This window comes from Salvelinus sp. IW2-2015, unplaced genomic scaffold, assembly GCF_002910315.2.
Source record: "Salvelinus sp. IW2-2015 unplaced genomic scaffold, ASM291031v2 Un_scaffold4220, whole genome shotgun sequence".
Lineage (NCBI taxonomy): Eukaryota > Metazoa > Chordata > Actinopteri > Salmoniformes > Salmonidae > Salvelinus > Salvelinus sp. IW2-2015.
Window position 1 is genome coordinate 47,220 of NW_019945491.1, and position 11,273 is coordinate 58,492.

Genomic DNA, 11,273 nt, shown 5'->3' on the forward strand with positions numbered 1-11,273 from the left:
AATATCACTGCGAGGATACCGTGAGCTATCGGCGGGCTCACCAAGGTGGAATGTCTACACAGACATCAGTATATTTATGTAGGTGTTTGTGTACTTACTCCTCACTTCATCTCTCCTTGTGCTTCTTCTCTCATCAGCGCTAAAAAATGCCATGGCCAACGGTGTTCATCTGCCGCCATGACTGTGACCTCCTGAGGGAGCAGTTTTGAAGGGAGGAGCAGGAGGCCAGCACGAGCTGCAACGCGGGCATGTCCAAAGAGCCCAAAAGGTGAGGGGTGGCTCAGTGGAGGAACTAAGTATGAAACTGAATGCCATCAGCGCACAGAGGAGCTGGAGGGGCCAAGTGAAGTCGACGCCAACAGAAAAACTCAAATATGGTGTGGATTGGTGGAGGTGGTAGGGGCTCTGAGAAAATGTTACAAATATGTATTAGTTACTAAAAATATAATAAATACAACCCATTAAACCATACCCTCTGTGGTCAAACAGGAAGAAGCTGGCCCTCAGCGTTGCTGCAGGACAGGCCGAGAACGATTGAGGCCGAGCACGCAAGTGCGCCTACCCTGGAGAAGACCAAGCAGAGGCCTGGCAGGGAGAGTGGAGACCTCATGATTGATGTTGAGAGAGCCAACGCATTGGCCGCTCACCTCGAAAAGAAGCAGAGGAACATTGACAAGGTGAAAATGAATAAACCTCACAATAGGCTATATTTCTGTCTAGAAAGATGAATCATTGCAGTATAATTGATAGCATATTTTGAATTCAAAACTCTTCATCAAGTGACTTTGAATGAAAATCTCAATGAAGGATTTAAACTAGGTTCTGGGAGAGTGGAAGCAAGAAAGTATGAGGAAGGCACGAGGCTAGAGAGCATGGAAAGTATGCTCTAGAAGGAGTTGGCTCGCTCTTATGAGCCACTGAACTCTATCAAGCATGAAGAACTCCTACGAGGAAGCTCTGGGATATCTTGAGACTCGAAGGAGAGAGAACAAGAACCTGCAACGTGAAGGCATTTAACGGCCAATTCTATTTGGCTCATGTTTTCATTGCAATATTAATTGCTGTTAATAAAATTCACTGTTATTATGATTCAATGTCAAGTCAGTGCATTGGCGATATCCACTGAATCTCCCAAGTGTAAACTGCTCGTGTGTGTGTGTGTGGCAGGGAGGAGATCTCTGACCTGACTGAGCAGATCGGAAGAGAACTGGCAAGAGCATCATGAGGCTGGAGAACGGCAGAAGACCGGGGAACAGAGAAGTCTGAGATCCCAGACCGCTCTGGAGGAGGCTGAGGTACAACCTAACAGTCCAATGATCCTTTTATTGGAGTTTATTGTAGTCAGTATATATTTAATTCCTAATCCAGAAGTATTTAGAACACAATTTGGCCTGACTGCTTTCCTGTTTTGGTCCAGGGAACACTGGAAGCACCGAGGAATCCAAGATTCTGCGTGTGCAGCTGAGCTGAACGCAGATAAGAAGGGGAGGGAAGGGGGCAGGGTTTAAGAGGTAACCACCCCCAAAACAAATTTATTTTTTGTTTCTGTTTTTTATTTTTTTCAGACATTGAAATGTATGGGATAATTTTTTGTGTTTTATTCTTTTTGTTCTCCTCGCCCCTTTCTGGAGGTGGGGCTGACTGGTGGTGGGGTGGATCCTGGTGGAGGCTGGGGGGCTGGCGGTCCGACTGGGCTGTGGGTGAACAGCGGGTGGGAGGGGTGTTGGGGGCTGGGAAGGTAGGATACTAGTTATTTAGGGGAGAAGGAGGGAAGGGTGGTGGGGGGGGGGGTGGGGTGTTCCGGGGTGTCTGGGGCTGGGCGGGCTGCCGCGTTCTGTGGGGGGCGGTGTCGGGGAGGAGGGTTTTGTTTCGGGTGTTTATATTAATTATTTTGTTGTGTGGGTTTTTTATTTTTTTTTTTTTTTTGTTATTATTTATTATCGTTTTATTTTTATTTTTCTTTTTATTATTCATTAGGGTTGAAAAGGAGTAAAGGGGCGAAGGGGTTTTGAGGTGGACAGGAAAGATCGCTGAGAAGGACGAGGAGATGGAGCAGATCAAAGAGAACAGCCAGAGGATGGTGGACTCCATGCAGAGCACCCTGGACTCTGAGGTCAGGAGCAGGAATGATGCCCTGAGGGTGAAGAAGAAGATGGAGGGAGACCTGAACGAGATGGAGGTCCAGCTGAGCCACTCCAACAGGCAGGCCGCTGAGGCCCAGAAACAGCTGAGGAACGTTCAGGGACAGCTCAAGGTAAAGGGACTGGGGAGAGATTTGTTGGTGAATCTGTAGAAAAGAATAGAACAGAGAAATACATAGAGTTGACTAATATAGTGTAGAAAGGCAGAGATATTGGGGAAATTCTTAACAATTAACATTTATATCAATCACCCAATCACCTCTACTTCCACAAGTCCTAATGAACCCATGTCATTGTGAACCCCAGGATGCCCAATTGCACCTTGATGACGCTGTCCGAGCCGCAGATGATATGAAGGAGCAGGCAGCCATGGTGGAGCGCAGGAACGGTCTGATGGTGGCTGAAATCGAGGAGCTGAGAGTTGCTCTGGAGCAGACAGAGAGAGGCCGCAAAGTGGCTGAGACTGAGCTGGTAGATGCCAGRGAGCGTGTTGGACTGCTGCACTCCCAGGTATGGGTCAAAAGCCATTTCTAATGAAACTCAGCCAGGCATACCATTTCTGCCTTGTCACTTGAAAGTTCTCTTGAGAATCAAAAAAATGGTTTTACCTCCTCCAGAACACCAGCCTTCTGAACTCCAAGAAGAAGCTGGAATCTGACCTGGTGCAGGTGCAGGGAGAGGTCGAAGACATTGTCCAGGAGGCCAGGAATGCAGAGGAGAAGGCCAAAAAGGCCATCACTGACGTGAGTCCTTGTGACTGTTCAATTACATTCACTTGATTTGTATCCAAGGGCCAATGGTAGCTGGGATGGTTTACCACAACAAAGATCTCAGAGGGACGTTACGATTGGTGCCAATTGGTGCATAAATTAAACAAACTACAATTCCAGGCGGCCATGATGGCTGAGGAGCTGAAGAAGGAGCAGGACACCAGCTCTCACCTGGAGAGGATGAAGAAGAACCTGGAGGTCACAGTCAAGGACCTGCAGCACCGCCTGGATGAGGCTGAGAARCTGGCCATGAAGGGAGGCAAGAAGCAGCTCCAGAAACTGGAGTCCAGGGTGAGTTAACAGCAGGGTGGATTAAGGTGGATTGAAAGACTGATTGCTGGAAATGTATTRTATCATGCAAATACACAGAAGCATTGTGTCATGACTTTCTCTCAATAACCCAGCTAGATAATGAAAAGCTGTAATCATTACAGATCCCTTAAATTAAATTGTGATAGTTTGTAGGAACAGAGAACAATTGTGCCTCCTTGACTGGGTAAAAGAATATACCTCTGTTGTACTAAGAATTGTTACGTCTGATTTCACCACCTCAAACAAACGCCATTCTTCCACAAAGGTTCGTGAGCTCGAGACTGAGGTGGAGGCTGAGCAGAGAAGAGGTGTAGATGCGGTCAAGGGAGTCCGCAAGTATGAGCGCCGAGTCAAGGAGCTCACCTACCAGGTAACAGAAAGTGCCTTCGTCCCAAACTTGACACTAACACAGACAGGTTTGTGTTTAAAACTATGGTGCATTGATTCTTTGATCTTGTCCCACAGACCGAGGAGGATAAGAAGAACGTTGCCAGACTTCAGGACCTGGTAGATAAGCTGCAGATGAAAGTCAAGGCCTACAAGAGGCAGGCTGAGGAGGCGGTGAGTCACATACTTAGTCATTATACATTGATAAACATATTTTTCCCCTTGTAGACATTACAAAACTTAATATCCAAACAGTTTAGTTTAGGCTTTAACCAATGCCTCGCAAAGAAGAGCACTGATTGGTAGATAGGTTAGAAAAATGGCAAAGGAATAAACATTTTACGAGTATGCTTTTCATCGGCAAGTACTGGGGAGTTTTTCAGGATGAAAAAAAACGGAATATAGATGAGCACAGACAAAATCCTAGAGAAAAAACAGATTCAGTCTGTTTTTCACCAGACACTGGGAGAGAAATTAATATTTCAGCTGACAATAACCTTAAACAAGGACATATCTACACTGGAGTTTCTTACCAAGAAGACAGTGAACGTTCCGGAGTGGCCTAGTAAAGAAACGAAAGGAGAGGAGGAACGGGGATATCAGATGTCGCTAAAGTTGTTCAAAGCCGAAATTCACACTGTGAATGGGAAGATTTCCATCCAATGCGCCATCCACTTCTTTCGGGTGTAGGTGGAACGGGAGTGGGGGATAAACTTTGACTTGTAGAGTAAAACAGAAACGCCAAAGCCAGGCTTCTGCTTACAGCCACATTGGTCGCTAAAAGAGGCTACAAAAGCAAAACAAAAAACGAGTGAATCGTTCCGGACCTGTACAGGCCGTTGGTTGATACACTCAACTAAAAAACATTTTTAACAGCCTATAAATGAAGATAAAATAGCTTACAGACAAATACAACTACTCGCACCAAACACATTCTTTAAACAGACACACTCATCCAGAGTAATTAGGGTTAGGTGCCTTGCTCAAGGGAACACTGGCAGACTTTCACCTAGTCGTCTAGGGGGGTTTCAAACCAGCAACCTTTCGATTACTGGCCGTACGCTCTTAACTGCTTGTCTATCTGTGGCTCCGTATTAACTGTGGGTAGCTTTTGGATTTTGACTTATATCTGCTTGAAAAATGATGGCGAGACTTAAAAATGTCTGTCTAGCAATGATCAACATCCAAATCGACAGATCTTGAAGAATTATGAAAATATTGCACAATCCAGAGATTTACCCATAAAGACACAGCTAAAGATGTTTATAACATGTATTGACCTTGGTGGGTGAATACCTATCTAGTCCTGATATAGTTTTTTATTTTTTATTAATACAAATGTTTTTTTTTTAACTTGTTCTTATACTTTGATATTACAGAGTATGTTTTGTAGATCGTTGACAAAAAACTAATTTAAATCCATTTTCATTTTAATTTGTAACACAATAAAATGTTAAGAAATCCAAGGTGGGTGAATACTTATTTTAGACACTGAAAGCCCCTGGAAGCAGTGGTTTGATCTCCCATTTCACCACTCATTCTCTCTGCTGGATCATCTATCTCCCTATATACTATCCTAAATCTGTCAACAACAAAAAAAAGTAGTTTAAAATACCTCAAGAAAAAATTATATTAATTTGCTACCTGAAGCTTCAAACTTTGAATGCTGATTTTACACTCTCCCTCTCTTTTCCTCACCCAGGAGGAACAAGCCAACGGCCACATGTCTAAGTTCAGGAAGGTTCAGCATGAGCTGGAGGAGGCTGAGGAGCGTGCTGACATCGCTGAGTCTCAAGTCAACAAGCTCAGAGCCAAGYCCCGCGACACTGGAAAGGTACGGAGCTGCTGCTAAACCTATACCTGACTCATGTTCAGATATGGCCACATCAACACCACCTATGATATAGTCTTCTCAGAGGTCAATACTGACCTTTTACACACGTTAAAATGTATTTAAGATCTCTAAGAAGCACATTTCAGGTAGGGCAATAATAGATGAATTCAAACTAAGACGGTTCTTCAATATTGAAAATCAAAGCTTAACACTGAGCATTTAATGCTTCATCCATTACATTATTTCTAACTGTACATATATTCATATATTTAGCATGTTCATTATTAATACTCATCCATTATTTTCTTCTTACAGGGCAAAGAAGTTGCTGAATAAACAAGACCAAAGTCTTACATCATTTTCCCGTGTTGCATAAAATATGATTTTCATGGTGAAAATGAGCTTTYATTAAAAACATGTCGGCCTACATACACTTCCTTTGTGACTGTGGACTCATTACTCAGCTAACAGCTGTTTCATATCATACACATATTGTACTTTAATTTAAAGCGCAATCTGGGATTCCAACAACAACGAAGTGGTGTGTCGCTATGGCAGAAAGCGCTGTTTAGATATTATCAAATAGACGAGCTAATGTCATCCTACCATTACACAGGGGTGGGAAAAGTACCCAATTGTCACACTTGAGTAAAAGTAAAAAATACTTTAATAGAAAATGACTCAAGTGAAAGTCACCCAGTAAAATACTACTTGAATAAAAGTATAAAAGTATTTGTTTTTAAATATACTTAAGTATCAAAAGTTAATGTATGAATCATTTCTAATTACTTGTAAACCATTTTTTATTTTTTAAGTTAATGAACACTCAGACATCTGTAACAAACGAAGCACTTGTGGTTTAGTGAGTCCGCCAGATCAGAGGCAGTAGGGATGACCAGGGATGTTCTCTGTTTAGTGAGTCCGCCATATCAGAGGCAGTAGGGATGACCAGGGATGTTCTCTGTTTAGTGAGTCCGCCAGATCAGAGGCAGTAGGGATGACCAGGGATGTTCTCTTGATAAGTGTGTGAATATCGCCATTTTCTTGTCCTGCTAAGCATTCAAAATGTAACGAGTACTTTTGGGTGTCAGGGAAAATGTATGGAGTAAAAAGTACATAATTTTCTTTAGGAATGTAGTTAAGTAAAAGTTGTCAAAAATATTGATAGTAAAATAAAGTAAAGTACAGATACCCCAAAAAACTACTTAAGTAGTACTTTAAAAGTATTTTTACTTACGTACTTTACACCACTGGTCATTTCTTAAATGACTAGGAAGTTGTCCCTGAGTGCTTGGTGTGTTCAGTAATAGTTTTATAGCCTTGACCTCTATGACAGCTGTTGTGTCTGTTGGACACTGAGGATACCAGTTTGACTGAAGACGTGATGAAAGGATCTATTTGGTCCTGAAATCCASCCCACGAACAGAGCCATATTCTGAGGGACTGACTGTAATTAACTGTCAAAACTGTGATAATAACTGTCAACGTAGCATTTCAAGTTATCTCTAAAAAACTTCCCCTCAACTTTTGAATCGTTTTCTTACCTCATAGTTACAAGTTGAACACTCCGATAGCTGAATATGAAACTACGATGTATAATGCATCATAATGTGGTTATAACGCCTCATAAGGTCTTATTGTCATCGCATAATGATCCTGATTAGTGCTTTATAAGAAGACATTATAAAGGCTCATACATGCTTAGAACAAATAATAATGCATTATACCTGTCAGTCTTACCGCTTACACTTCCAATTGACGTGGAAATGACATCATCCACAGTAGACCGTCYTTCTTATGTCCCTGAATCAGGATCTTCTCTGATCTTCTTAGATCCCCAGGATAATTATTTGTGGAGTTTGCAGGTGTGTTTAAGAAACAATGGTTCTCACACAAACATTGTAAAGTGAGGTGAACTAAAACAWCAACCTTCAAACACCATGGCTGTGTAATTTTAACTACAACTGTCTGCTTGGCCTTGAAGCCAACCTTTCCTGCCTCTCTGGATTCTATATTTAGCTGTCCCCATAAATGTCTGATGTCTCCGCTATGTATGCGGCATGGTAGACATAGTGGAGATCTGAGATCAGACAATTAAAATAGCGAAAGCGTCTGTTTCCTCCTCACAAACTTTAAAGGTTAGCAGCTTTAAAAAAAAAACTGCGGGGACATAATAAAACGGAACTCATGGATGTGGCCACCGATCACTGGTCCTATTGAAATGACAGTGGGTAAATCAAAAAGGTCAGAATGTATCAGAGACCACTAGTGACTCTGGTCTCTATGAGTCACTCTTGTGGTGAAAACTATCTATAACCAATAAAAYAAAATACAGAATGGACTCAAACATTGTTTTTTAAAATGTGCATGAGATTAGATGTTTTATATCTCAAGAGTAGGTTAAGTTCACATCCCAGGCCATCTGCTGTTCAGATCCAGCTATATGCCTCAGTCCACATTTAATTTAAAGCACCATATCATGTCCTGGTTTTATTTGGTGCTAATCTGTTCCATTCATTTGGAGTTGAGGCAAACACATTGCTGTAAATCCAAGTAACACATAATAATAATAATTAATTCATTAATAATATATGCCATGAAGCAGACACTTTTATCCAAAGCGTCTTACAGTCATGCATACATTTTACATGCGGGTGGTCCGGGGAATCAAACCCACTACCCTGACGTTGCAAGTAGCACGCTCTGCACTCTTAGAAAAAAAAGGTGCTATCTAGAACCTAAAAGGATTCTTCGGCTGTCCCCATAGAATAATCCTTTGAGGAACCCTTTTTGGTTCCAGGGAGAACCCTATTGGGTTCCATGTAGAACCCTTTCCCCCAGAGTGTTCTACATGGAACCCAAAATAATTATATCTGGAACACAAAAGGGTTCTCCTATGACCTATGGGGACAGCCGAAAAATCCTTTTGGAATCCTTTTTTTCTAAGCTACAATAATCTGCAATTCTACTCATTTTGCCATGGGAAGGAGATACTTTTTTTTACAACTAATTTCCTCCAATTCTACACATTTTGCCATAGGGGAATGGCAAATGTTTGCAGTTTTTAATATGATAACTGATGATCAWTGGGCCTCACCCCGGTCTGTAATTCGACGATGCTTACTACAAGTTTATGTAACCTTCTTCAACCACCATGTGTTATGTTAACTGTAGCTGTCTGCTTGGCCTTGAAGCCAACCTTTCCTGCCTCCCTGGATTCTATGTTTAGCTGTCCCCATAAATGTCTGAAGTCTCCGTTATGTATGCGGCATGGTAGACATAGTGGAGGTCTTTGATCAGACGATTGTGATGTAATACCTGCTGACAAAGATCTACAGTCCTGGGCTCATTGAAACTTGAAGCCCCTGGTATAAGTGTAACATTACTGAATACATGAAATGCTTTTATCTTGGTCTTATACAGGTGTAGACTAATTGACAGCTTGGGACAATACGGTTCTTTCTGTGTTATTGACATAGCCTTGTTCTGTTCAATGGTCTCTACCTATATAGAAGTCTAAATACCCAAATTCATTAAAACCTCTTCGATGTAAAGTCCCCTGTTTAGGGGACCTGCGTGGTTCTGGCACCGGTTACGACAGATATTTTCATTTATAAATTGATCTGTGGACACCGTAGATTGAAATAGCTTACATTGAGCGGGAACCCTGATTCTCACAGACACAGGAGTATGTCTCTTCTGATTGTATGAAGCAGGATGTGAAATCTGACACCACTTAAAGCTGGGATGTACCTTCTAACATTTAAATTCGCTCTTTTGACTGTCCATCAATTCCTGGCTGAACCCTACGTCACAGCCACATATGCCTGTAATCCTTACATCCTAGCGTAGCGGGAGAGAGTGGTTTAATCACGGTAGCACATTCAGAGATTGATTTATAGCCATTAATCTATTTAGGCTATATTCTTTTTTATTATTTAAAGACTATAGACTACAAAGAAATACATTGTGATGCATTTGAGTGTGTGACACACTAGGATGGACGGGACATTAAGGCGCAGCATTTAAACAACAGTTCATCGTATTAAATCATTATAGTCTATAAATTGAACATATAGTCTGTGACTTAGAATTGAATACAAATTAAACGAAAAATGCCTTATTACGCTCCGTCTACACCGCCTTTTAAATTCATTTGTAGAAACATGAGTTTGGAGTCTGTGACTTCAGGCTCATGCGATGCTGCCTGGAGAGCAGGCCAGCAGTGGAAAATACCCTCTCAGTGCTTTCAGAGTCCCTGGGGATGTGGAACACCCTTCGGGCCACTGGTGCCAGGTTGGGCAGGGATGAGCTTTCCCTATCAAAATGGAAAGCTCATTGAAAGAGGTAATATGCCAGGCCTATTGGGCCAAAATCAACAACAGCCTATTGTATAGATAATACGAAAATGAACAAAACTTTTAAGTGATCATATTTTTAGTTGATGAATACTTTGCTACAATGACACACTTAGCTAGCTACTCAACTCGTTGTTTTCTGTTAGCATGTACACCTAGTACACCGTCATGCTTTTGAGATACCTGTCTTTTGAGATTCCACACTGATTCTTTAGTTGTGGACAATACTGTACATCCCCGCACTCCTTCTCTTGGTCTTGGTCCTCCTCAACTTTGTAAGTCCCCCTTGATTTTTCACCTGTGTGTGTTATTCGATTCCTTTATGAAAATATTTAGCACACTAGATGACTGTAACTAAAGCAAGGGGCTATTAGCAGCACACAAGTGGACTACAAATGCATGCTGGGCCGGGGCATGCCCTGAGCTCGTGTAGTTAGCGCTAATGAAGCTAAATGGGAGTGGGCGAGAAGGCCAAAGCTCCAGCCTTTGGGAAACTCGCTCCAAGCTCTAGTCTAATTGGGTAAGCTCCTCTCACATACTCCGCTCCCAAGAAACGGGTGTTATTGTTACTAGTGTTATCATTATAGGAGCTCGCTTCAAGTGAACGCTGACGGCATAAAAAATAGTCATAATTTTATCATTTACAATCTGAGGACAGTGGAAGGCAAGTTGATAAATATATTTGATGGGAGCATTGAGGGTAACATTTACTGTAATTTCATCAACCAAATATGCTGATACTAGATTGCACTGGTCATCCTTTTCCATTAAGAGTGTACGACGCAGGCACATTCTCTCTCACACAGACAGGCACACACACTGGTAGACCAAGAATGTAAAGTACCAGGGGAAGCCCTGGCAGCATGTTGACTACTGCAGTGATTCTCTACTACACACTGACACTGTCTCTGACTCACAGACGGCCAGGAGGAGAGGTTCTGTTACTGACTCACAGAGGTTCTGTCTCTGACTCACAGACGGCCAGGAGGAGAGGTTCCCTCCCTGCAAACTTAGCTCTAACAGCTCTAACAGCTCTAATAGCTCTAACAGCTCTAACAGCTCTAATAGCTCCAAACCAGCTCTAATATCTCTAATATCTCTAATAGCTCAATAGCTCTAACAGCCTAACAGCTCTAATAGCTCTAACAGCTCTAATAGCTCTAATAGCTCTAATAGCTCTAACAGCTCTAATTGCTCTAATAGCTCTAATAGCATTAACAGCTCTAATAACTCTGACAGATCTAACAGCTCTAACATCTCTAACAGCTCTAACAGCTCTAACAGCTCTAATATCTCTAACAGCTCTAATAGCTCTGACAGTCTCTAACAGCTCTAACAGCTCTAATAGCTCTAATAGCTCTAATAGCTCTAATAGCTCTAACAGCTCTAATAACTCTGACAGCTCTAAACAGCTCTAATGTGAGTCAGTAACAGAACCTCTCCTCCTGGCCGTCTGTGAGTCAGTAACAGA

General features: G+C 42.0%; 1 pseudogene; it reads left to right on the forward strand.

Annotated features, from left to right (window-relative positions):
- The window catches only part of LOC112077038 (myosin heavy chain, fast skeletal muscle-like), a 16,023-nt pseudogene extending 10,146 nt beyond the window's left edge, over positions 1 to 5,877 (forward strand).
- Positions 5,878 to 11,273: the final 5,396 nt, after the last annotated feature.